General features: G+C 33.6%; 1 long non-coding RNA gene across 1 annotated transcript in view; it reads right to left on the bottom strand.

The window, feature by feature from the left end:
* Positions 1 to 24,603, bottom strand: part of LOC119259613 (uncharacterized) — a 339,306-nt gene that overhangs the window by 93,060 nt on the left and 221,643 nt on the right. Inside the window, exon 3 of the long non-coding RNA XR_005128513.2 lies at positions 2,347 to 2,480. This is a non-coding gene — a long non-coding RNA (uncharacterized LOC119259613). The remainder of the gene's footprint in view (positions 1 to 2,346; positions 2,481 to 24,603) is intronic.

Consider the following 24,603-nt stretch of genomic DNA (forward strand, 5'->3'; position numbering starts at 1 on the left):
GTTTCCCCTTAACACTTTGGGGTCTCTTGATATCCCTAAGTTTTGCCTGGTATCAAAGTTTGGACTGGACCTGGACTGGAATGAGCATCCTGGTTACATTCTGACTGTTGAGGATGAAGTGTGCACTGCACATGGAGTTCTAGGTTAATTCCAGTCCTCTATGGTAGCTAGAACAAGTAAACCAGCAATGAAATAAATTATAACTGTTAAATATGATGCTAAGTATGAGGAAGGGGTAAGCTAACACTTTTCATGTGCATGTACTCATTGGTGAGGGGCAGTGAATATTTGTGATACAAAAAGTTATGGATGAATGAATGATGAGTTAAAAAAGGAGATAGAGAACTGAGTTAAAATTTAACCTTAATAGCCTATAATTTCCTTTTCTAACACCTTTTTGAACTGTAGTTTTCTAAGTGCATAATTGTTCTCATTAGCTCATGTCTATTTCACCACTATTATTTATACTAGTTGAAAACTACCAAAATGATTTGTTTGTCCTGAACTCACCAAACTGTCATTAATTATCACCAAATTATCAATAATTTGTCCATAAGCACTATGAACAATAACTAGGGACACCGGAGAAGAAGCTTGTCTCACTCACAGCCCGCCTGCAGCTCATTCCTCTGAAGCAGGGGCTCATCAGTGAGGCAGCACAAAGGCATTGATATTTTCAATCCTGCACTCATTTTCAGCTCTCTAATCTGAATTTTCCCTAAATCCTTCAACCTTGATCTTTTTAAGTACTTACTAGCTGGTAATATCATTAGTCACTTTCTACATATCAAAGCAGAACTTAACTTTACCTTGTCTCTCTTTAATAGAAAGTGATCTCCAGATTAAACTGACTGAGATTCCATCTACCTAGAGAATTTATCTTTTCAACAGACTTTCAGAAACACTCCATATAGTCTGACATAGAAATTCAGGAGCAATCCAATTTTAACTTGTTTTAGCATATTATGCAACTCATTTGCTAAAATGTGGTACTTCCTGGTCATCTCACACAAACATCACCCCATACTGCTGTGTTTTGATGAAGGAATGGGAGTAAAACAGAAAAAAAATGCAAATCAAATTTCAAACCAACTGTTTTCAGAACTTAGAAACCTACCTATCTGGTCCAATTCCTTAATCCATTAGCCCCACCAAAGAATCCCATCTATCAAAAATGTTTTTGTTACTTTCCCAGCCCCTGCTGAATATCAAGGAGCCTTGCCTTACTTGGGGACCACAGTTTTGATTCTGGTCTTTATTGGGCAATAAAATTTTGATTCTGGGCCTGTGTCACCCTCCTCAGAACCCCGAGCCCCAAATACTCTCCTTGAATCAGTAATCCTATTTCAATAGCAACATCATTACCAATATCATTGTAGCATTTATCAAATGAATCCTTACCAATACATTTATTTTTATGGTTTCATGGGGCAAGTTTAGAGAATTACACAAGATATAACCATTCCAACTAGGTGCCTTATAATTTGTATACAAGATTCTGATTGATAGCATTCAAGAATAAGTTACTTATAATGTTTATAATTGTTTTTTGGTCTAACTGCTTAAAATTTTATGATTAAGCTCTATAATTAAAGCTGACCACACTAAATCAAGATGGTATTTCAGAATGCATTTCATGTTTTTACATTATTAGATCAGAATCTGCAAAATATACCTTTACTGATAATTTTTTGTGAATTAAATTCATGTTCTTCTTTATACTACTTCTATCTTCCTCACCTCATAAAAGGCAATATATTTCACCAGTTTCTTAGATGAAAACATCAATGTCTTTATATTTATCTTACATTCTGTTTCATCAACAACTCCTACTGATTTTATCACCAAAAGTTTTCCTAAATTCAATCACTTCCTTTTTTGCTTTATGAAAACAGTATAGGAGGAGCATGAGATAATTGTTTGAAACTATAAATCAGATGATGTTCTTTTAGTGCTCATAGTGCTCCAATGATTTTCCACAGCTATAGAATAAAATTCAAATATTTAACATGACCTATAAACTGCACATCACCCAGCTCCTGTGTCTGGAGCCTTATTTCTTCAGTTTTATCCCTCTTGCCCTCCACTTCAGTGACATTCTTTCTTTTTTTACTGTTTTTCAAACTGCCCAAGATGTTTATTTATTTTTCCTAGTATTTGAAAGATAATTCATACACATTTCCCCATTCTGCTTTTTCATATCACTCAGGTCTGCACAAAATTTTACTCTTCCTAATGGTGTTCATGGTGTTCATATCAGAGCTTCACAAGCTCCATGTTCTTATCTACCACACCATTTTATATTTTCTTAATGTTTATAACACAAAATTATGTACATTTACTTACTCATTGTAGTTGAATATATTCCTCCAGTAGAGCAGTTTCATGAGGGAGAGAGTCCCTTCATGTCTATCTTCTGTTACATTCTCAGCAGTGGAACAGTGTCTAATACAGGAATTCCAAGACTATTTCTTAAAAGACTGAAAAAAAAAAGAATTAATTAATGAATGGGTATATGATTAATTAATAAATATAATACAGCCAATGGAAAATATTTTGAAACAGGGAAGTGAGCATTGGACTGGTAAAATTATATAGAATATTGCACAGAAAAACTGATAATTCTGCAAATGATAAATACAAAAAGAGAGAAAAGTGAAAGACAATTTACATTTTTTTGCCTAACTTTACAGAAGGATAACTGTGGTTTTATCCTAGGAATGATGATACAGATTAAGGACAGATTATCAATTTTTATGTGTGAGATAAAATGAAAGCATTGAGGTTGGAGAAAGATGAAGTAGTTATTTGGGAAGAATAAGATTACTCTTGTTAATTTAAAGTTCAGGTAAACCTCTGAAAGTTAATTAAAAAAAATGCATGAAAATGTTTCATGTATCTTGTTTTTTGTAAACAAGAAAATACATGCAGTGTGTTCAGTGATGTTTGTTTAACATATCGAAATAATGCAATCAGCGATAGAGGAATGGATAGAATAAGAAAAGAGATTTCAAAGAAGCAAAATTCGGCAATACTGATTCATCACTGTTTGGAAATAAATAATTTGAGGAAACATGAGAAAGTTGGCATTGATAGTGTTTTCTGCTGTATGAGGTAGGAATAATTTACTAACTTCCTCATGAAGTAGATGAAATATCTCTTAAGGGTGCCTGTTTTTCTACTCTTTCATTGCCTGGTCATCAGGCAAACTTTTGATCAATAATTAATTTCTTTATATAATTCAAAGAGCAGGAAATGAGCTGCCCTAGCTAGAAATGTGATCACTGGAATAAATTAATATATTGGAAATCTGATTTATTTATCAATCTCTTGTGAATTTACATTTTGGCTTGAGAGTTTAAAAAAATCCAAATGGTTGAAAAATACAGTTTCTGGACTTTGAAGCAAGAATGGGACTTTTATCTTGGATATTACAAGTGTTTTTATTGAATAAGCCTAGCTATATGAGCTACCCATACATAATTTTACATTTTTTTCCTATTTCAACAAGTTCTCTGAGTTCCTACATATTTCAACCTTATAATAGTTGAGGCTATTAATTTTCTTAGAATAAATCACTTGTAGAAAATAATTAGAGTTAAGATAATAGAGTTTTAACAATAATTTAGAAAGGTCATACACACTAGGAATTTTTTTAAAAATATTTATTTATTTATTTATACAGATTGATTGATTGATTGATTAATTGATACAAGCACTGGGTACAGTCAGAAGCGCGGGAGGGTGAGAGAATTCACCAGAGCCAGAGTGGGGAGCAGAGCAGGCAGAAGAACTGAAGTACACTGCTGAGGGGAGCAGCGGGCGGCAGGAGAGGTCTGCGCGCCATGTGGGACCCTCCTCCGGTGTCCGGGGAGAAGCCGGGGATCGAACTGGCGCTGCAGAGGCTGCGGGAAGCTTCGCAACCCAACGCTCAACTGCTGCGCCACCAGGGAGGCCCGCAAACTAGGAATTTTTACATAACCAAGCATATTTAATTTGGTGAAATTTAATGATGAACTGTTGTCCTTCACATTTTTCCCTTTTCCTTAGTTATTCCCTAAAAAAAGTGAAAAGTTGTGTTGTGGAATATAATATTTGTACACTTAAGCTTCATTTTGAATCTTTTATTCATATATTATCATTATAAACAGTGGTTTAGGAATTTTGTCAAAAATGTTTCAATTTTTGCTAAAGTGCTATTATTTAAGAGCTCATTAAACAAATTTGTATTTAAAACCTCTACCATATATGGGAATTGTATGGGGTCTATAACCAAAATGAAAATACATACATTGTGCAAAAATGAAAAATGATGTAAAAATATATAAAATGAAAACAAATCTCATCAAAAAAGTTAAATAACAAAGGCTATTGAGTACATTTAAAAAAATATATAGCACATGTTTGAACACTGATTGAAACTGCCACAATAATTATCAAAAAAATAGTGATTGAAAAATGATAGCTTAAAAACTCAATGTCTTAAGATATCTTTGGTTAAAATCAAGCGGATTTAAATTTAGCTAACTTTCAAAGGAAAAGTCATTGAGTAAGTACTTAGAAACAAGTGGAATTAGGAAAGCCCTGTGATCCTTGATATATTTTAGAGTATATTTTAGAGTATTTTAAAATAGAGAAATATTGTAGCTTTACTTTTTATCACCAATGGATGAAATCTGGAATGTCTCACTTTCAGGAACTTAACCCTATTTTTAAAATTTTTGTTCTTTCATTAATTAATTAACATGTAATATCTACATGTTCAATCCATTTATGCTTTGAACAAAACGAGAAAAACATGTTAAACATGAACTCTATATGCTCCTCTATTACATGATATTTATGATTTTTAGCTTTTGTGTGTTGTTACAAAATGAAATAAATGGGGAGCAATTTACTATGCAATAGAAAGCAGCAGTGCAGCTGTGATAAATGTAAGTTGTAGATAGCAGCAATCAATAAAGGAGCCATTTATTAGCATGCAGTAGAAGAAAAGTGCTGGATTAGAATATTAAAAACAATAACTTCCCATTTTCAAAAAAGGTTGTAATAAGATAAAATATCCAATAGTGAAATCTCAATCATCACTATTGTTTCTTAAGTGTACAGTTAACCAAGTCACATTTACCAAGTAACAATTATGTGCATAAAGGATAATTAGAAAACTAAAATTTAGCAGCATATAAATCTGGAAGAATTTCCAAAGCACATTACAATAAATACTAATTTGAAATGATAGATTTTTAATAGACATTTGATATCTGAAACTTGATTATTGAAAAGGACTTATTTTAAAAGTGTACATGTTGCCATGGCAATAATTTATGTAAAAAGTTAAATACAACAGGATCACAGATATGGTTTGGCATGCATACATATGTATTTATATATAAAATGATATTCAAGATAGGCTTTATATTGATGTCATTTATGGTCTCTTTTGACTTATATTTCTCCTCACTTTGAGTCCTATTTTATCCTTCTTTGGTTGCCTGTTAATCTTGATTGAATATCAGACACACTTAATTTTACCTAGCTGAGCACTGGATATTTTTCCATACCTAAAATAATTCTTGACGTGTATTTCAACAAAGTAAGGTTACTTGGAAATACTTGAGGACCAGGGCAAGTATTTAGTCTTGTGCTAATTTTCTTTCACTGCTAAAATACTCCCTGCTAATTTTCTGAGTATTTTTCAATATCCCATAATTTACATTATTTCCCCACCTTGACTGGTGAAACACAAACTATTCATTGTCCTGTTTGATCTGTGGACACTGCTTCTGTAAATATATTTCAGATGGTTCTTTTCCTAGTCTCAGGTAGTTTCCTCAAACACATGTGTAGATAGTATTCAGCGCATACTCTAGAGGAATTCTCTGCCAGTCTCGGAAGATCTCTTTCACTTAAGCCTACTTCTTCCCAGTGCTCTGCCTTAAAATCTCTAACCATCTTAGCCTCTACAGATTCAATTTCATCTTCTTAACTTCTTAACATCTTTCATCTTCTTAACTTCTTAACAGGCAGATTTTTGCCTGGGTTCCATATCTTTACATTATTGCTGTTGATTCACTGGTTTACACTGTTTCATATGCTCAATGTCTGAAACCACTGTCTTACATATATACATATATCTATAGCTAATCACAAGGGAGCTGGCATGTATATCTAGGTGCATATATATATGAATGTCTGCTGAACTGCCAACACAAACTAGATGTATTGCTGCTGTCTGTACAAGTTCAGTTTGATTAGCAATGGATTGATGATCTGGGGTGGTCAGAAACATTTCATCTAGGGTATTTGCCTCTATGGGTACAACCTGAGGCCTCTATGTGCCAACTGCAGCCATGGATCCAGCAGGTAGACCTGAGTGGGCAGGGAGAACAAATTTTGGACACACTACAATGCTAAGAGGAATGTGAGCAGGCTGCCACACATCTTATATTTGCAAATCTAACCAGTACTGCAGCAGGAAAGTCAGGGGTAGAACTGCTGCCATATTCCCCCATTACTCACTAACTAACCTGTGTTAGATTTAGAGCACCTCCACAAGGCAAGTCCTGAGTGCTGACCAGAAGGCAGTGTCTCAGAGGTGGTTTTAAGCCTGCTCAGGACAACCCCTTGTGCTACGGCCCATGTCTTCCCCAGTCCTGTCCTGCCCTGGGAACTCGCTTTCACTCTCATGGTCTTCTCCCTGCTCCAATTTTTTTTTTTTTTTTCTGACAGCCCTTTCTTTGTTTCTAACACTCTTGTGCTCCCACCAGTTATGGAGCAGACAGGGCCATGACTGTCACATTTCTGGGACACTTTCTTAAACAGAGCAGCAAAAGCCAGGTGCTTAGTGGGACAGTGAGGTTGTAGGAGCTGTGCTAATACCTGTTTGCAGATAATTATTACATTTTATTTGATTTATAATAATAGAAAAAATTTAAACTTTGCATTTGTGTTTATACTTAAAATACAACAAATGATATAATGATTAAAATAAACATAATGGTCTACACTATTTTATTATCATCATCATTTATTATTATTCCTATTGATGGGTTTATAAATTACACATGCTCAGGAAATTTGATCCAGGAGGGAACTAACTGGTATCAGTAGCAGGAATGAAATTTTATAGTCTTATTGGACTTTATGTCAGAAGGCTTAGTATATAAGTTGTCTAAGATATTATAGAGAAGAATACAGGTTTTTCAAATATTAGTGTTCATAAGAATCACCAGAGTCAATTCCCAGTCTACAGTGTTTCTGATTTAATAAGTCTAGGATGAGACCCAAGGACACACATTTTTTAAATTACTTCCCATATGATGCTGATGCAGTGGTCTGTGAATTACATTGTGAGATACACTGGTCCAAAAATCAAGACAAACTAGTAAATGGGGATTTGGACTGGACAGATTTATAGTTATATAGAAGCAAATAGAAGGAACACCTAACCCAAGTCAGAGGAATAAGGAAAATGATAGGAATTCAGGAATAAGGAAAGTTTCCATGAGTGGTTAATTTGAAGAAATCTTAAGAGATGGTGAAGCAAAAAGATCAGGGTCTTTATAGGGAATCCATAGTGAGAGAGAGGCCTGAAGGTAAGAGCACAAAGGGCATACTAAGGAAACAAGTTATTAAATATAACTGGAAATGCATAGCATTTGTTGATTAAACACTAGGCAAAGACATTGTTAACAAACAAAGTGTAACAAAGGAATCAATATACTCTTAAGTCTATTCGCCAGATAAACAATGAGAATTGTAGCAATGAGAATTGTAAACAATGAGAATTCCTTATAGAAATCTTCTTAATTGTGGCTGTATCTTTTAATAGGTAGTTGGATATATTCTTATAACAATATTCTCTTTTTGCTATAACTCACAATTATTTGAAATTTTTCCTGTGTTTTGATAGTGATTTAATTATATTTGTTATCTACAAAGACCAAATCGACTTAATTTTTAGGTTATTTCCCTAATTTCCACAATACTTAATGTTTTAAGAGTAGTATCCCCAATATTGACCAATCCTTGAGATCATAATCCACATAATTTTGATTTTCACTTACTAAACTAGAATTTACAGATATTTGTTATAGACCACAGCCATGGCAGCTTAAAAAAGCTTACTATCCTGACATGATGTAGTATTATTTTCCATTCTTTCTCCACAGCAATGACATGTCTAATGCCTCCAGTTGTGCCTCTTCATTCAAATAGTTCTTTGAGGTTTCACATGACATAATAGGTTTCTCTGTTCATAGGATTTTCTTAGGTCCTTTTACATTGAAAGTAATCTTTCAGTAGCAAGTTAAAATTGTCTTCAAAACACGATTATTAAGTGGCTACAATGGGCTATTTTAAAATCCATGAAATCTTCACAGAGGTATAGTTCTCAGTTCCTGCAAATTTAAGGCTCCATTCTTTATTCTTTTTAATTTCAGAAACTTTTAAAAGTAAGTGTTTGAATCACAATGTTCTACAAGTAATGCTTAAGCCACAATCATTTTAATTGTGAGTATCACAGTTAGACATAAAATATTGATGAAGAGTTAAATTCTCAACCTTGGTTAAAGAGGAGGAATCTGGAGATAATTAACATTATATATATAAAATATTTATATATATAAACATTATATATAACATTATATATAAACATTATATATATAAAACATTATAGATATATAACATTTAATATATATATATATAAATAATTCAAACACAAATCTCAGGATCCAGTAGAGATGTGGTTCTCCAGTAACCAAATTGTCCTATTTCTTTTTGTAGTTTTTTCCTACTGAGGGTCAGAAAAACATAACCTAATTTCTTATATTTGGGAGATACTTATATGCCATTATACTTACATGGATATATAAGTATAGATACTTATACTCCACTATAATTGGCCGACATTTCATAGACTTTGCTAATTTTGAATTTAGCCTGGTTAAAAGTAGTCATTCTTTATTTTTCATTTGGGTGACTGTTACCTTATATCTTCCCATCTCTCTGAGGAAGGAATTATCATTACATTCAACTTAATGAATCAATAGATTCTGAACATGTTATATTCTAAGTGCTGTTGTACTATTTTATGACATGATACTAGTGAGTTAAATATTTCTTTGGGGAAATTGTGAAAGTGTACTGAAGTCCACTCTATGTAAATGCACATAAAGTTTGACTATATGAAAAAGAGGGACTGGGTAAGATGGGACTAGTCAAATCTATATTTTATAAGTATAACCTGCATCTTCTCACATTTCTTGTTTGATCTCTATAAACCAACTGACTTGTAAGTCTATCAATGGAGTCGGTAAAAAATAGTGGGGCCTCCCTGGTGGCGCAAGGGGTTGAACCCCGCACTGTGAAGCAATCCACAGCCTCCGCAGCACAAGTTCAATCCCCAGCCAGCCAGGGAGAAACCACAAGGCAGAGTAGACCTCTCCTGTCTCGCCTGCTGTTCCCCTCAGCAGTGTATTTCAGTCAGTCTGCCTGTTCTGCTCCTCACTCTGTCTCTGGTGGGTCCTCTCACCCCCCACATCTCTGACCTATACCCCAGCTCTTGTATGCATCAATAAATAAATCTTTAAAAAAATAGTTAGTGGCAGTCAATACTCTCATTTCAATTGCCTTCTTAAAAGACTAATCTCTTGATGTCTTCCTAAAATTCTATATTGTTTTAATATTTATTAGGGAAGATGTTCAAAGAAATTCCAAAGATTTCCAGAGAGCTAATTTTGACCATGTCAAGGGTAAATTCAGCCCATCTCCATCTCCAATTCAAAGAGATTCAGATCTCTTCATTTGCACATAATGCCATGCCAAATACACTTCAGTGTTGACAAAACTCAAATCATATTCTCTTGTCATATTTTTTCAATTTTCTACCAGAGGCTGTTAGACCCTTTAGAATGGTCTCTTTACCCCTCATGGCAATTGTACATTTACTACCTATTATCTAGTCATCTCCAAAATTTTCTTATATTCCTTGTAAACATTTCTCATAATGTTTGCTTCAGACCTTGGTTATGCCCATCAGAAGTTATGCTAGAAGAGTCCTGTCTTCATGTTAATTATCTCCAGATTCCTTCTCTTTAACCAAGCTTGAGAATTTCACCCCTCATCAATATTTTATGTCTTAATGTGATAGTCACAATTGAATTTTAATTCATGTCAGGCAGACTATATGGAGGAATTGTTATGACTAGAGTTCAATCTGCTTTCCAACCAATGACCCCAATGTGTTCCCTGTTCCTTAGTAACAATCCCGTTAATGTTCTTTTTTTAAAATTTGAATTCCATTTTCAATAGCAACCTATATAATTTTCCTTGGTTTAGTCATTCCTCTTCTTCATTTTCACTTTAATGGCACATTTGTTGAGACAAGGTTACTGAATAGAGGATATTACCAATCTTAACTGATTATTTGAGATAGCTATAATAATCACCTGTTGTGTATTTTTTGCACCCCCAAAGCCAGTTACAAGAAGCATCAAAGATAGGAAATGCATGGTTTTTATAAATGATTCCCAATTAGAGGTGATGTTATGTTCACATTGCTGGTCTAGATATGTCTGTGTCTTTAATATCCCTATTATTTTGGAAGGTGGAAATGTTCATTGTAGATGTTAGTTGAAGAGGAAATACAGCCACCTGATTAACTCTAAGTTTACTAAATTTCTCCCTTTATCCACTGCAACGAGTTAGTTATAATACAATTTAAGAGGATCGACTCACAATTCTAACCATATTAGAAATAGAACAATCCCTTACATTTAGAAAGTAACTAAGATAACTCATATACTATTTTGATTATGTATTCTGAGAAAGCATGTTAGCAAGGATGCACTTATCTCCTGTTACTACTTCTCTTTAAATTCTTCTAGTTCTTTAACAGGATACAATTGGTATTTTATTATTATCTGACTATGGCCCATAGTTACCTGTCAGAGTCTCTGGAATAGCTGTGATTTACCACTAAATATCATTTCTGTCCAAACAGCTACAACAGAAGTATAAAAAGATTTTGTATCAACTGGAAGAGTTAGCATAATTTTGTTTGTTTTATCTTCTACTTTTAGAGATTTTGTTTTTGTTTATGTACTAGTGCTATCATAGTAGTTAGGAAATAGTTTAGCCATTTTTTCCTTATTTAATTACCCATACTTCACACATCAACTAATCTGTAGGTTTATGTTATTCAAATTTTATTAAGACTTTTCCTACATAATATGCTGTGAGAAATTGCCCACATCTAACTAGGATACATAGACAGATACTCTGTAATCAAAATATTGCATTATTTTTTTTCTTTTCCTTTTTTTTGACAAATAGTGCATTAGTAAATTTGATTCATGGTTCTAAAAAGAAAAACACTTCCATAATCAATTGTACACATTATTAATTTGAAAAATAAATTAATGAAGTTAGGAATCAAGAAAGAGAGAAAATTACAGGTTTTACTCATCAGTTCTGACAGATGTTGATCAGTTATATGTTTTTTAATGTGTACTTTTAGCTTAATTTTATTAAACCCATTATTGTGCGCTACACTACTTAATTGATTGACAGCAAAAAGAATTTCCAGCAGTTTCTCTCCTGTACCCTGAAACAAAGACCTTGTTAGATATACAGAGGAATAGTAATATATGTCATAATTTTTACTTGTTATACTCAAATGATTTTTTCAATTTATCCATATTGCTTATGAATATTGACAATTTCAACCATAGGCTTAACTAATTTCCCTTATCCATTGGCCTGGGATAGCTAGATTTTCTCTCATCTCTCACTTCTACTATTTATAATAGTATATATACTCTTACTGTGTAAGAATTTCTTTGGATACATGCCACAAATAATGTTCCTGGATCATAGTGTATACATGCTCAGTTTGACTAAAATACTGTCAGATATCTTGCCAGAATAATTGCATCACAGTTTTTCATTACCAGCTGGACTTGAACCTTTGATATTCCATTTCCCTAAATTACATGGCAGTATTCATCTTTATAATTTTGCCAATATGAATAATGCAATTATTTAGAGCAACATTGTTTCAAGATGATATCAATGAATGAAATGTTTTGAGTACATATTTTTATTTTATACTTTTTACTTTATTCTTTCATGAATTACATTTTTTGGCTATTCTCTTTGCTTTCTTTTTGTCTTATTGAGGCAAATGGACATATATTAGTTTTTAAAAAAATCTAACATTTAGTACAGTATTATATTCATTTAATTCACTCTGTTTTGGGGACTTGAGAAATCAAATTTAAATCTTTCTTTATAATTATGTACAGTATTTACTTAGTTCCAAATTTAACCCTCTAAAAAAACCTGATATTCTGAGAAAATCTAGTTTTTATTCCTAGCTCTTTACCTTGTTACTTCATTCTTCTTTGCATAAGTAAACTTTTGAAATTTTGGTTTACACTTTCATTAATTGCTAATATAAGTAGATATGTGTAGCTACCCGGCCTCTTTTATTTTAGATAAATGGAATGATAATATATCCACTATTTTTACATTATACTATTTTTCACTTAGTAATATATTTGGTACGACTCCATAGCATTATATAGATAGATATTCCTCATTCTTGTTTCATAGTTGCATAAGCAGTTTTTTGTTGATTACCTTAGTTCATTCAGTCACCTCTCTATGACTGAACATTTGGGCTGTTTTCATTCTTTTGCTATTACAAATAGTGGTGCCTTGTGTAGCCTTGCAAATCTACATGTCTTTTCATATTTTTGCCAATTTATCATTGGGATAGAGCTCTAGAAGTAGAGCTGTCGTGCATATGAACTTGAATATTACCAAATTTCCCTTCAGAGGGTTTATGCCATTTTGGATTTCCATCAAGAAGGTACTAATCTACCTGGTTTCTTCCTCAGCCTTATGTATCATCTAACATTGGGTTCGCCTATGTGATGGCCAAGAATCCCTTCTCACTGTATTTTAATATGGATTTTCTTAAAAGTCAGGTTGAGCATCTTTTTAGAATGTTAACTCGGGAAGATTCAGGAGCATCTGGGAACCCTGCCCTCCTTTTTATGTCAGCCATAGTTTTTAGACACTTTTAAATACTTTATTTCAGCTGTCTCTGATGTTAGAATTATAACTATTTTCTCTAAATTTGTCACTTGTCATTTAATGTTCCTATCCTTGATTTTTAGTTTAATCATATATCAGTTTTACTCTTTGTGCTTATGAGTCTTATTTAATAAACCACATTTTATATGAGTGCCATTTGAATGTGAGTTATTTATCATACAAATATTGAAGTAATGCTATAGATCTCTTTTATATTCTACAGCATATAGATCTCTTTTACATTACATTCAATATAATCTCTTTTGTATTTATCATACAAATCTGTAAAGTAATGCTATAGATCTCTTCTACCTCAACTGGAATTTAGATTGAGATTACCTTGAATTTACAAAATCATCTTGCAAATTATTAATATCTTTATATTTTACCACCCAAACAAACAGAATGAACAATATTTTCATGTCCTCAACATACTTTCTGTAAAACCCTTACTGTAGCTATGACACCTATTATTCTATATCTTGGGCATTCCTTTTCAATTTCATTCCTTAGTAATTTAGTGCTTTTTTTTTTTTTTTTTTTTTTTTTTTTTGTCAGAGGGTTATTTATATTTCCCAATTGGGTATTATAAGTTTTGACAAATACAATTGACTTTTATAAATTCATCTATGTCAATCTTTCTAAAGTTTTATTTATTTGCTGATTTTGTCAAAAATGAGGGGCAGAACCTCAGGGCTAACAGAGCCAAGCACTACAAAACTATAGTCAACCCCTTCTATTGCTGAATCTCAACAGGCGATGTTCCTGGATAAAGGCTCAACTATAAATCATTTAGAAAAAAATAAATCAGCACTGGAAGTCTTATTAGATTGTAATCCATCAGCTCTGAAGAGGAAGTTGGAAATCAACTCAATGAGGTCTCATCAGGATTTTTCCACTGGCAATTCATCCAGCCCTGACATTTTCATGCCAACTTTAATATTGGGTGGTTTGGGTTTATGGGAAATACATAAGAACAGAATATAAAAGTCATCTCCAAACCACATCCCTATTGCTGACCACCGCTGTCACCACTCTATGCAAGTTCTTAGCAGTCCATGATCTATCTTGTAATTCCTCAAAGTTTATTTTCATAATTCAGATCTATATTTCTCTCTCACTTCTATAGTTTACTTAGGGCCATGATGGAGGGAAGCAGTCAACAAAAGAATCCTACTTCATTTTTTGTCAAATAGGAAGACCATATGTTTGAACTTTCAATTTATATGAAGATATAAAATTGGATAAAATTAAAATGCATTGCAAATATAATCACAAAATGTCTTTAGTCACTTTAACAATCAATTAAAAGTAACAGACATTATTTTTACATATTTGCAAGTTTAAGTATGAAAAAAAAAAAAAAAACAATGACTGACAATTTGCTTGACCTTTAAAAATTACCACAGATTTTCAATTTGGGGTTAAACCCCTACATTAAAATATAGTATTTTGCTCTTTACATGTCTATCATTTAGGATTTGGATTGTCTATTTTTTAATCTTTCATTGAAAAATTTACTTTGGAGCATTATTTGATCATGAGTATTTCTGCATACCAAGGCCTGAGAATAAAACCTGACAGAACCTCACTATGTTTATGTGTAATTATGCACACAAGTATGTATGTATCTACTGTATGAGTAATATAAATCATTACCATAGATTGACAAATGAATATGCATGGAACATATTTTATAATTATTACATATTTGGAGTATTTATATAAATTTTTACAATACATTATTATAATGATTAGGAACCTTGGTTCTGCTAGTGACATAGAAACAATGTGGTTTTGGTAAAAATTTGACCCTTCTTCTTTGGCATAAGAATTATTTTGATCTGTTTATTTTTAAGAAACTATAGACTTGAAAAGCTAAGAAAACTGAATAGAAGTTACCCTTTAGTAAAGACATTTACATGTAGAAAGAAAAGGAAAATCTTCACTCCCTTTGTACAGACAAATTTTTTTTTTGTTTGTTTGATCAATACCCACACATCTGCCTTTTATCACTTTAGAAATGGCGACAAAAATTGAAAAGAGGGGAATTATTGGAGGAAAAATAAGAATCAAATTGAGGTGGTACAAGTGAAGGGGCACTTCCAGATACATGGGCAATGTTAGGGGAAGTAAGAAAGATGATAAAGTATCTAGAGAAAACAACCATGGGGTTGTATTCTACCACCCAAGTCTGCAGTGTTAACCGGAGCAAATAGCATCGAGAGAATGTGGAACCTGGAAGAACTATGATCTAGAGGGAAATAGCTACAGAAAGTTATAATTTGACACTGTTGACAGGTTCTTGAAAATTGTGATTAAGTAAAAAGATACATAACCTAAGCTGGTTCTCATATAATGTTATTTGGTTCAACATAGGTGGAGATTTTTAATTGTTTCCCTTCAAGCTTTTAGAAAAACAGTATTAAATAAAATAATGTTATTGGAGATGCTACTGTATTGCCAGAGATACTGCCCCAAAATAGGGAATTGATAGGGAAGAAATGGCTGACCTCCCTTTCCTCCAGCTCTCTGCTCTTCTATAAGTAACTTCATTATCTGAATACAGCAGCAAGTCAGAGGGCAATGGAGTCCAAACTGTGTAGTCAGCAAGGCTCATTCTCCATGACCTCCCAGCAAGGAAGGCAGAGAGAGATGGACAAGATAGCTATGCATGGTCACTGAAAGATAAGCTGCACACCTACATTTTTGTGTGCTATCTGCAAATTTTAAGTATTATTAAAAAATTCTAACCAAATGGAAAGATAATAAAATATTCTCTAATACTATTTAACACTGACACACATAACCTAAAACTAGTATACTTACAATTCATGTTTTATGACACAAAGGTTAGTTGACCTCTAAACCCAACTGCTATGTACCTCACAAATCTATTTTAAATGTTTTCATGCAACAAAACTCTAAATTGCAAAGACTATATGTAAATATATTCACTGATGTGGTCTTTATTTTTTTTTAGTTTTACTTTAGTACCTCATTTTATAATGCCTGGTATTTATTTGTCTAAAACAAAGTCTCATTTGACAGATGATTAAAAATAAACGCAATAAATGCTTCATTTGCCACTACATCAAAATAAGTTGACAAAACTACTTTGTTGCAGTTTTTCCACTGTTTCTGCATCAGGTCTCTTTCTTTCTTTCATCCCAGTGTGATTGCAATCAATATGCCCTGGGAATGTAATATATTTTATGGTTCTATTTTCCTAAAATTTAACCTATGTGAGTTAATATTTTACATAGATTTGTATTGGTTTCAGGGAATAAGAGGCAGTGCATTTAGGGAAGGTACATTAGCCACAGATAGAGTATCCCATCAAATGTCATATCTATTCTCTACTGAATCTTGCTAACTATATTTTTAGAGTGTGTTTTAAACATTACAGTGTAATGCACCAGTTGAGTATGATTGAAAGTTAGAAAAGGCAAAGAGAAAAATCATCTCATCACTAAAAGGATGTAATACAGTTTCTCACTGTAAAGAAGAAAATGAAATATAGACTTTAACAAAACAGGTTTCTAACCCTGAAAATGATTGTCACGGATATTAAAAAGTTGGTAAAGAAGCATGTTCTAAATACTCATGTCATAAAAGTAGAACACTTTTATTGCTTAGACTTCTGTTGTTGTTAGTCTTCTAACTATACTTTGGCTATTCTAAGATCTGTGCATTTACATATGAATTTTTGAATATGCTTTTCAATTTCTCCAAAATATTCTACTGGGATTTTGTTATGGATGTGTTGAATACAAAGAAAAATTTGAAAGAATTGACACCTTAAAAATATAGAATCGTCAACTTAAGAATAATGTATATATATGTGTGTGCACATATATATACATATATGTGTGTGCATACATATTTCCATGTTTAGGTCATTATTTTCTGTTAGCAATGTTCAAATAATTTGTGATGAATTTACTGCTATGATTAATTCCATCACATACTATTATTTTCTATACCATTATCATATATCATATACTATTATTTTCTTTTTCCTTTTGTCTGCCCTTTTTTTTTTTTTTTTTTTTTTTAGAGGCATGTTTTCTTTCTTTATTTGTTTGTTTGTTTTGTTTATACATGCACTGGGTACAGTCAGAAGCGCGGGAGGGTGAGAGAATTCACCAGAGCCAGAGCGGGGAGCAGAACAGGCAGAAGGACCGAAGTACACTGCTGAGGGGAGCAGCGGGCAGCAGGAGAGGTCTGCGCGCCATGCGGGACCCTCCTCCGGTGGCCGGGAAGCAGCCGGGGATCGAACCGGCGCCGCAGAGGCCGCGGGCAGCTTCGCAAACCAGCGCTCAACCGCTGCGCCACCGGGGAGGCCCTGTCTGCCATTTTTGGATGGAGTAATACTTACCCTGAAATCGCCTTTTATTGCCCTGAAATCTCATTATCTAAAGCTGTTAGTTTTGTTATTTAAGTGATTGCTATAGTGTTTATGTATAAACCTTTACAACTATTTTACTTCAGAGTTTGAAATCATACCATATCTCTAGCTGTAGTATAAGAAACTTCTGTATTTTACTTCATTTATTCCAGTCTGGTTTGGGTATTATTTTATTGTATCATTTGTACATGAAGTGGAATCTTAATCCTTCACTAGTTGTGTCTTCAGATCAGATTTTTGCATATACTCATATTTTGATTAAAAACTTGTAAGAGTTGAAGCCCAGCACTCAATTAAACTCAGTTAAGATCACTGACCAGCAGAAACTGAATATCTCAATTTTTAATTTTTGAGGAATTGACAGTCTGTTTCCAAAGTAGCAATATATAATTTACAAATATTGACTTTCTGCTTACAATAGCATAGTCTACTAAATTGGTAGACTTTACAGAAAGCTTAAGGAAAAGCAGAAAGGGTTCCTTTGTATGTTTAGAATATATAACATATATTGCAAAGAAAATGCCCGATCAATCCATTCAGCCCTATGTAATTAATTCTTGTTCTGCTCCATTTTGATTTTTCAGTCTCGTGAATTCATTTACTTCTAGATAAATATTCTGGATAAGCTAACTCAGTCTACCAGTCTAGTCTCAAAATTATTTAAGTGATTCTTTGACTTACAGATGATACAAAACACTCAGGCTGCAGTTGATTGCAGTTGTTATTAGAAATGCACCAGAATTAAGAGTTGTATATTAAGTGTTACTGCTAACACAGAAAAGATTTTAGAAGGTATTGGTTGGACTGTTAGATGGATCTTGGCTGGACTCCTATCACTTCAGGGTATGAATCAGTTGACTATCAGCTCTTCTAGACTTACCTACCTTAAGTTATGTGTGACTACAGGAAGACAAATTATAAACACAGTAAATGGAGTCAAGTCATCCAATCATGCTCTTGATGTCAGGAACTGAAAACCATGTGAGTGATAAGGTTCAGGATGCAGGGAGGTCAAGTATTAGAGCCATCAATAAAATCATTCTAACAAATAGAGAATTAAGTGCTTCAATATATGTTAAGAAATTATAAAAATAGGGCCTCCCCTGGTGGCACAGCAGTTGAGCACTGGGCTGCGAGGCTGCCCACAGCCTCTGCAGCGCCGGTTCGTTCCCCGGCCGCTGGGAAGGGTCCCCCCACCCCCACACACACACATACACACACAAAGAAACTAAAATACTCTATCTACTTTTAATAAATATTTGATAAATGTGTAAAATTTATTTTTTTCTTTCATAGTGGGAGAGGCATAAACTGCCTAATACTCTTTCCTATATTTAGTAACTCTTTATGGGTTAACCTAAATCTGTTCAATGTACTTTGGGGGGCTAAAAAAATGAATTATATCTATCCTCAAGAAGCATTCAATCTTTATGTGTTGCAAATGACTATAATGCATGGTAACCTGTTGTATGAGTGGTATAAAAATACTGTGTGAATTCAGAGGAAGGAGCAATCCCTGCTGACTAGTAGGTGATGGAGATTGCAAAATGCTTCTTTGCAGGTGACATGTTAGGTGAAGCTTGACAGATAAATAGGATTTCAATAGGTAGAAATGACAGGGTTTAGCTATCGCAGAAAAAAATGGTGTAAATAAATGAAGGCAATAAACTACAGGACAAGTTTTGGGGAAAATCAATGACTATATGGAACTCTAGATGTAGGTGCAGGAGTTAAATTAGATCAGCACTGACTTTATATAAACCCTGGAATTTTCTTTCTGAAGTCTCTATCATTTTCACATGCCCTCTGTATTTTTCTCATAAAATTTGAGGACAAATGAAAACACAATATAGCTATTTCAAAGTTCTAACTACCTAAATCCCTGCAAAATTTTGAGATAATAATGATTCTCCCCACCCCAACTTTATATTTTATTACAATGCCAAACACAACTTATTATAAAATATCAGCATGGATATTTAAAAAACTATATGAACCCAAATTTTCATTGTCAAATGTAGCACTGAAAAGTCTACAAATAACAAATGTGAAAATCATAATTTAAAATTTCGTTTCAAAGGTGTTGCCAACATTAGGTTAGCATTAAGTTACCATTCTGGTAAAACTTCTTGAGGAACACTAGAGAAGGAAGAGACAGATGTCAATTAAACATTAGAGGAACTTGGAAGAAAAAAAATCCTGGTTTTAGACACTAAGAAGCAAATATGCACCTCATAGCAAAATCCATTGAAGACACTGAATATCATTCAGGTTGTAATTACCCTTAATTCCAATAGCTTGAAATACAACTCTTAAAATTATAGGGCTTTATAGACTCCTACTTTTATTCTTGTGGCCTGTTTTTATTTTCATTTTCATTTTAATTTAGTTTATTTCAATATTCTCAGAATCAAAACAAATCTCTTGACCAAGCCCTGGCCTATCTCAGAAATGTCTCAGAAAACTCATAATTGATAGCAAAATCTTATATTTAGAAGCTTTCATTTCATGTATAAAGGAAAATATGCTGGCTATTTTAAAATTTTATTTTATGGAAATATAGATTGAATATCTTTATTGACATATTTTAAACAGCTATTGTTTCATCATTCTTTTCTGACAGTGCTTATGAAAAAATAAACACTGGGTATGCTTAATATATACTAATTATATGAATATTTTATTTTGTAAGAGAAGGTATGAAGCTACTCTTACTTAGATGAACTACAGTTTCACAGCTAAAAGTGAGAACTACCCAAAGTTCAAGAGGAAGAAAGCGATGAAACCTGGATTTTCTTCATAATTAGAACTTATTATGATTACAGGTTTTTTTTAATGTAGGAGAAATATTTAATTTTACTTCCCACTTTAGTCACACAAAATATAAGCAGAGCTAAATACAAGGATAAATGAGGTATCAGTTTTGTTTTCTCCTGATACTAAAAAAGTATTCTATGATCTGGCTATAGAACTCACTCTGAATCAGACTTGATGATAATTATTTTTCTTGCAGATAAATAGGCATGAAAGCAATATTGGAGTAACAATGGAAAACTAATTTTCTATGAAAGAAACTATCTGCTTTGATATCAAAATACATTTTGATATCACAGGTCTAAAACTAAATCTGAACTTTAACATGATTGTGTGTATATATCAATTGGGATATATCTGATTTTTTGAAAGTTTTTAAGTGAATCTAAGATTTAATAAAAACATTGGCATTCTATAAGTTTAATAATATTAAAAATGTGCATAGTACATATCAGTGGGATTTTCCTTTAGGTTATTAGAACACTTAAAAGATTACAAGCAGAATTGGATAAGCTTTAACTAAAAAGCTGAAAAAGCCATTAAATAGCAACTTATTGGTAGATGTTCCAGGACAGAATATTACTATGTCCTTCCTCATGCAGTAAAACTGAAAAGGAAATATACCACATAAGTAATTATAGTTGGCTTTCCTGTAGCCCAATCTTAATCCTAAAGTATGTTAACTTTATCCTAGCTCCAAATAAATGTTACATTTAAATAATCGCTATTTTAGGGCCTCCCCTGGTGGTGCAGGCGGTTGAGCGCAATGCTGTGAAGCTGTCCACAGCCTCTGCAGGGCTAGTTCGATCCTGGCAGGCCGGCGAGGGTCCCACATGGCACGGCAGGCCTCTCCTGTCATCCCCGCTGCTCCCCTCAGCAGTGTATTTTGTCAGTCTGCCTGTTCTGTTCCCTGCTCTGTCTCTGGTGAATACTCTCACCCTCCCGCACATCTGGCCTGTGCTCCGGTCTTGTAGAAATAAATAAATCTTTAAAAATAAATAAATAAATGCTATTTTTGCCATGAACCCTGCAAAAGACAGAGATTTTAAATAAAAATTGTAAAAATAAATAAAAATGGTAAAATAAAGTACAAAAGTAAAGCATGGCTATAAATTTTCTTATTATTTTCCTTAATTTTCTACATTACTTTCAGGTTTTACATTGTCCTAAATACTAACAGAGATACCGTTAGAATTAGAAAATTTCTTTCAGATATAGGTACCAAAATGATGTATTAATTTTATCACTAGACAGCTCCCAGCATACAAAGTACAGGCATAGAAAGACATTTTTTGGATATTTGAGTCTGATCTGTGGATAACTCAGGTTGCCCTGCAAAAGTGTTTGTTCAGAATAATTGTTTCCAAAATGTGGCACCATGACCATTAGCTTGTCTGGAAGTTGATTAGTAATTCAGATTCCTAATTCCCACCCATGATTTGCTCAATTAGAAATGCTAAGGGTTTAGCACAGAAACATGTGTTTTAATAAGCTTTCAGGTGATTTACATGCTACCATGTGAAAGCCACATATTCACAGGAAACTAATATTGTGTTAAATCCCCAACTCTGTGATGAATACCATGAATCTATTACTGGACTCCATACCAGTACAATCTCCACAATAGATTTCATTTATTTTTAGATTAAAGGGAATGTCATCTTTGATGGTAATTTATGTTTGCCCCTGCAATAAATAACAAGAATACTCTGCCTGCCACAAGCAGTAGTTTACTCTCTGTACTCTAAATCTTCCAAAACTTGGGGGCTAGGATCATTCTTCATATAAATATACACTACCTTGCTTTCGTCACTTTGACAGTCAGCTGCTGACACAGAGAATTATGTAAGATCAACACAGATAAAGGTCTTTGCTCTTGGTTCATTGATTTACTCAAGGTTTCTAATAATGCCTGGCATATATTAAGTACTCAATAGAAGTTCATTGAAATAAAGAGGAATAAAATGAATGGGGGAAGTATAAGAATATATATTAGTAATCTTATATGTATTATCTGAAATATTTCCCTGTAATACAGTTGCAGAATCGTTATGAATAAGCTGTTTTGAATGAAATGTCTAATAATATAGTGGATAAGCAGTTTTTATGCCCTTACACATTCTCATACACACACACACACACACACACATACCCCAGCAGACATTACATTTGACTGGTCTACTTTCTAAAAAACAAATCATGATTTTTCTCAAGCCATCTATAGAAAATGCCAATACCCACTCTGCAAGAGGTCAATCCTGAGTCATTCATACATAAATGTTTAGAAGTTCTTTTTATATTCACTTTACTGGTAGAGAATTGAGACAAAGTTAAATAAGTAAAATAAAACTTAAGCAAGGAAAAAAATAGCTAATAATTTGGAATCTATGTGTTGAAAGCAAGATAAGCAAGATGCTGTTTCAAATTTCTTTCTTCACTTATGTGTCCTTGGAGGGGGTTAGAGGCTTTGCTCTCTCCTTCCTTTCTATTCCCGGAAGCTATAGGTAGATGCAGAAAGTAATGTCACAAGTAGAAAGTAGGAGTTAAAATCAACTCCCTAATTCAATATTAATAATGTCTTTTAGTGGAGTGTTCAATTGGTGAGGAGTTTTTTGTTTTTTTTTTTTTTTTTAATTCCCCTGGGAGTTTGAATAATTTCTGGAAATCCTGTTCACTCTAACAACTGGACAGGAAGCACTATTTCCACTTCTATGATTATATGAAATTTAATAGGAACAGGAAGGGATGTGGCTAAACATCTTATAGTATACAGAAGAGTCCCCACAACAAGGAATTATCGAACCCCAAATGTCAATGATTAAAATGTCAGTGATGGTCTAGATTTAAAAGTTTCAGTCAACACAATGTATACAAGCTGAAGTTCTCAAATTCAACTAAATTACATACTCATGTTCAGGTAAGCACATCTTGATAGTAAATAGGTTGCAGTGTTAGAATACAAGAAATAATGCATCAATATAAGCAGGCTCTCTTGAGTACTGGTATCACAGAAAATAGTGTCATATAGGAAAAAACTTATAAAGTCATCACACTAAACTTCACAATGAAGTTTTTCTTTTTTTTAAGATTTATTTGTTTGTTTATTTATACAAGCACTGGGTACAGTCAGCAGTGTGGGAGGGTGAGAGAATTCACCAGAGCCAGAGAGGGGAGCAGAGCAGGCAGGAGGACCGAAGTACACTGCTGAGGGGAGCAGCAGGTGGCAGGAGAGGTCTGCGCACCATGTGGGATCCTCCTCCGGTGGCCGGGGAGCAGCCGGGATCAAACCAGTGCTGCTGAGGCTGCGGGCAGCTTCACAACCCAGCGCTCAACCGCTGCGCCACCGGGGAGGCTCCTCAATGAAGTTTTGACTGATGATATTGTATATAGTGTCCCGCCGGAAAGACATGTCTATTGTACATGATGCAGCAGACCCTCTCCTGTTGTGCCTGCTGCTCCCCTCAGTAGTGTATTTTGGTCATCTGCCTGTTCTGCTCCCCACTCTGTCTCTGTCACCCTCCCACGCCACTGGCCTGTTCCCCAGCTCTTGTATGAAAAATAAATCTTAAAAAAAAAAAGTCTACTGTAGAGAACAATGTAAGTTTAGCTTGACTCAGAAATATTTGAATTATACATGTCTCTCCTTAGTGTAACTCACCAAGTATGATTTTATTTATTTGGTTTTTATTTACTAACTGACACAAAATGAAGCTGATTGTGCCTGAGAAAATTCCCATCAGCTTAAGGTTATATATGTTTTTATTCAGTTTTTATTATGTAACATATATGTATTGAAATACATAAAGTTACTCAATTCCGAAAGATCTCAGTATTATATACAGCTATGTAAGCTCTTATGTGATATATATGTAAGGGAAGCCAGAATATTGAGAGCAGGGGATAAAAACAAAACAAAACAAAGAAAATACAGACCTAAACTTGGTTGCTCGTTCTGGCAGTGGGAATTCTTTCATCTGTTTTTAAGAAAATTAAAACCAAGCATCGGCTCTTTAAGGGGCACCCTCAGCTTTATCTAGCTCTCAGATTCTGGCCTACAACTCCCTCCCTCCTAATGGTAAACCTACAGGAAAATAATTTCTTTTCCATCCTCATGGTCTCGATATCTATGAGCAATGTAGTGACTAGAGTGATGTGAGCATTAAATATTCATTATGGCAATGTCCACCCATGCTGAATTGCCTGCTTAGGAAGCTCAAGTTAGCAACAATGATACAAACTATTGCTTTTGCTAGTTCTCTGCAGAATTTTTCAGGGAT

The sequence above is a fragment of the Talpa occidentalis genome, unplaced genomic scaffold, assembly GCF_014898055.3.
Source record: "Talpa occidentalis isolate TD23 unplaced genomic scaffold, MPIMG_talOcc4v2.1 talOcc4.5, whole genome shotgun sequence".
Taxonomy (NCBI): domain Eukaryota; kingdom Metazoa; phylum Chordata; class Mammalia; order Eulipotyphla; family Talpidae; genus Talpa; species Talpa occidentalis.